Here is a 4845-nt window from a genome sequence, read left to right as displayed (position 1 = left end):
GAGGATTGTTTGAGTTAAAAAGAGGGGAAAAAATGTTTTTTTTCTTTTCTGGTTGTCCTTTTTTTTTCTCTTCTTTTCTTTTTTTCTGGCCACACGGGGTGGGGGGTCAATGGGGGGGGGGGAATAATGGGAATAATGTAGTTATATTACTACAGGAGACGTATTGGAAATGATTGGAGGTACCCAGTATAACATACTAAACATATATGCCCCGAATCGGTCCAATACAATTTTTTTCCCCCAAACTGATTGAAATGATGCTGGAGGTAGATGCACAAAATTTGATAGTGGGGGTAGATTTCAATGCGGTGACTGACCCACCACTCCTCACCAGACAGTAGACCAACACCTTCCTCTAGATCGCTATCACACCTAATTGAACAACTTTCGCATTGTGATGTTTGGCGGACAACTCATAACACTGCAAAGGAGTATACATTGTCAAGGAGATATTAATCGTGAATGTATAAGATTTGTTTAACCAGGGCAATTACTAACTCTGTTGAGATATATTACAATTGGCAGTGTTTAAAACATCCTGGAGGTCTTTACAACCAGATAAACTCTGACCTTCAGAATGTTCTGTGGTGACTTCAAAAATTAATTTGGTCCCTGTATGCTCTGCAAACTCATAGCCTTGTAAAGTGTGGTTAGCTGTGTGACTGCTAGAGTGCTGAGTGTGCATGTCTAGTGGTGTAACAAGGTGACTGCTTGAGAAGGAAGAGTTGATGTAGAGTGGGATACTTATTGATCCCAGTATAAATGCAATAAGTGGTGGCAGCGGATTTGGTGCTGGAGCTGTATGAGGTGTGATTTATGCTCAATTTGTGTCCTGAGTGAAAGGTGAGCGCCAGTTTGCACCCCACGTCTCGTGACAAGGCAGCGGCGCCCTCGCTGTGACACACATGCTTTTCGGCTGTGCACAACACCTTTTCTGTTACCCATCACCCTGATGGATTCCCTCCATTCGGTTGAAATTCACCCAATCACTATATCAGACCACGCTACGATCACACTGACTTTGACAGTCCTACCAGAACACATAGGGTCACATGTATCATAGTTTTGTCTCTCTGTGGTGAATTTTAGAGACTCTTGGCGGCTAGTTTTTGTACCTTGTGTATGATCCTTTTTTTTTGACTTGTGATACATGTTCAGTTTTTCCTATCCTGTCAGGTGTAAATTTTGGCTTCTTTTGAAACTTTTTGTTGCTAATGTCTCAAATCCACATGGAGGGGGTTATATACAGGAGTGGACACTACTGTTAATTTGGGATTTAACATGTTGCATTTTTAATGCATTTTGAAACCTATTATAACAGCTTAGGGGAGGTGATTTTCCTAATTACATTACTGTTAACATTTGAATTTACAAAACGCATAGTAAATGCAATGTTAGCACATGCGTTAATGTGGCGTTTACATTGCGTTTTGTAAATGCAAATGTTAACAGTAATGAAAGAAGGCAAATCACCTCTCCTCAGCTATTGTAATTAGTTTCAAAATGCATTAAAAACGCAATTAAACCGCTATGTGTGACCTCACCCTTAGAAGTAACCAAAAAAAAAAAAATGCAATAATTTAAGAATTTTGACAAAAGAGGTTACTGTGCAAAATGTTAAACGGTTAAAGAATGTGAAATAATTCCAATTTACATGTTAAAACCGGGTCCATTAAAAAAAAACTTCCTGTGCACCTGCCCTGGACCAGGTGCAGATTTGCGCCAAAAAAGTAGCAAAAAAGTGAAATGTCGCACGGAACATCTGGAAAACAATGACACATAAGGCACACTCACAATGGTGCAGACAAGGCGTACTTGAAAAAGAACAAAGTTAAAAGTCGCAAAAATGGCGCAAAAACAGCAAAAGTTGCTAAAATTTGACAATTTGCCCAACTGAAACTATGATACATGTGCCCCATAGTCTTACATATGGCGCTTCCCCACACATTTAGCAGAGTTGGAAGACTTCCGTACCTTTCTTAAAATCAATTGGGTAACTTACCTAGATGACCATTGCCGGCTTTAATGTGGGCAGCATCAAAGGCAGTTATGAGAGGCCACATGATAGCCTATGTAGCATTGAAAAAATGTGAAATACTCCACACCTCCTTACTGCAGGACATCAGAAGCCCTCACAACACCTCAGTCTAAACAGGCCTACATGGATGCTAAGAGACTGCTGGACACCAATGTCCAAGGACAGGCAAACTAGGCACAAAATAGATATTATAGGGGAGATAATCGCATGGGCAAACTCCTGGGATCCTTAGCTAAGCCCTGGAGAACTACCAAGCCCATCTTTCGCCCTCGAGACCCATCGTCAGGTCAACTAGTTACAATTCCCAATGAGATAGCGTCTCTGTTACTTGATTACTTTGAGAATCTTTATAGAGCTGGGCCCACTGATACTGCCAGTGTTGAGACGTCCCATGACTCTCTCTCTTTACCAGGAGTGACTGAGGAACAGAGGGAGGTACTTGAGGCCCCGTTTACTGAGGAGGAGGTCAAGGCTGCTATCTCAGGATCACGGTCAGTATAGGTGCCAGGGCCAGACGGCGTGTCGGCGGAGTATTATAAAATACTAGTCCCCGACTTAATCCTGCTACTCACTGAGCTATTTAACCTGACATATCGTGATGGCATCATGGCAAACAGGTTCACAGAGGCCAGGACTATACTATTGAAACCCAATAAAGACACTAACTCTCTTAAATCCTACGGCCCATAACTTTGCTCAATAACGATTATAAACTCATGACATCCATTCTAGCCTCTCGCCTGGACAAGGAACTTCCCCTTTAAATGGCAAACCACTTCTCTCAGGTACCTAGGTGTACAAATTACTAAACAACCCACCAAGCTCTACAACACGAAAATAGCCCCCTACATACAAAACATGGAACAGACAATCTCCAAATGGCAACATCACTCCCTCTCTTTCATAGGTAGAGCCAATCTAATTAAGATGGTGGAGTTGCCTAAGCTGTTATATCTCCTACAGTCTCTCCCCCTGACTTTAACACCCAAAGATTTAAATAAAATTAATTACCTCTACCGGAAATTCATCTGGGGGGGGGGGGGTGTTGCCCAAGGATTACTGACAGCAGTGGCGGCAGCGGGTTGTAAAAGCATCCTCCAAACCTGGCTCAGCCTCACAGCTCCCCCTTTCAGAATGTTTCTAGACAAGCTCACGTATATAATGCGGATGGACCGGATAGAGGCCTCCCTGAGTAGGGAAAAGCGAGTACAGTCCTTTTTCACCACTTGGGAAAGTTTTATGAGTGTGCTATCACCAGAGATAAGGCGAGATATCAGAAATTGCTATGTGAACACAGTGTGGTACCAGGAACGACAACATGTGGGAGATGCCCTGATAGAACTTGATTGAAATTGGATCAGGAATGTTGTAATCTAATACAGGAATGTGGTAACATCTTATGCTTGGGCTGGGGTGGGGACGGCGTAGCCTCCAGGGATGAGATGATGAGCGGGTGCCATGATTCTTTGCTTTTGTTTTGTGTTAATTATATTGTGTGTTCCCCCACCCTCCTCCCCCTCCTGTCCTTTCTCCCACAACTTGATGAAACTATCCTGCAAGGCCACCATTCTATGAGCTGATACCTTATGGATTTCGACCTTTAAGCTGGAAAAGGATCCCACTAACGCCTAAAGAGAACTGGAATTGCCATTCTCAATTCAATGAAACCTAGTGAACTTCTCCCTTCCTTTTTTTTTCATATCCCCCTTCCTTTCCCTTCCCCTCTCTCCTATGGGTCCCAGGCCCAATCTTTGTATTGTTGACCCTATGTTGGGGTCTTGTTTTCCTATAAAAATGGAAAAACTCAATAAATACAGTTTGAAAAAAAAAAGATTGTTTTGCGTTTTGGACCATGACACATGCCTATGTTTCTTGGACTTTGATAATGCTTGCATACATCTGCCCCCAATATTTTGCTAATTATTTATAATAATCAAAAAAATCTCGAGGATAATACAATGTAACATGTTTAGCTAATCCAAATAGTGAAGAAAATGTACTACATGGCTTTTTCCAGTTTAGGAAACAGTATGCACCAGTACAGACAGCCCCTACTTAAGAACACCCGACTTACAAACGGACCTCTGGATTTTGGTAATTTACTGTACTTTAGTCCTAGTTCTTATGACAATCGAACATTTTTAAAACCCAATAGTCATAGAGACAAAATAAATTTTGCCTGGGGTTACAATTATAAAGTATACCATTCCAACTTGCATACAAATTCAACTTGAGAACAAACCTGCAGAACCTTGTGCATAACCCAGGGACTGCCTGTATACTTCTACTTCCTATTTCAGCTTCTTTAGAATAAATGTCTGTCTGTACAGCCATAACCTTTGAAAGATGTTCAGTGATAGATATAAATGGTATGGGTGGATATGGTCATCTCCCTTGAGACTATTCTTTATAGACATGGAATTGAGGGTATTGCCTAGCAACAACTCATTAAGAAATGCATTACAATTTCTTTCAAGATTTATAGCCGTGATTTGTACTTATACTACCATTTATACATATTTGTGTATAAACATATATATGTAGGTTATTTGCACACGTTGTGAATTAACAAACAGAAAATCCCCATGAAAATTTTTCATTTATAGGCGTTTTTATGTTTTTTATGCAATTAGTGTTATTTTTAGTGCATTTTGGATACATATTTACATGTATTTTTTCTGTATGCATTTTTTTTACCCGTTTTGTTTCACCTGGTCTTGTTTCAAGCAAATTACTTACTTTTTCCAAAACAAATTCACTTTAATGCTACTGTATTATGCTGCTGATTTTCCACATCAAAATTTGTG

This window comes from Engystomops pustulosus, chromosome 3 (genome assembly GCF_040894005.1).
Source record: "Engystomops pustulosus chromosome 3, aEngPut4.maternal, whole genome shotgun sequence".
NCBI lineage: Eukaryota > Metazoa > Chordata > Amphibia > Anura > Leptodactylidae > Engystomops > Engystomops pustulosus.
This window is presented reverse-complemented; position numbering follows the sequence as displayed.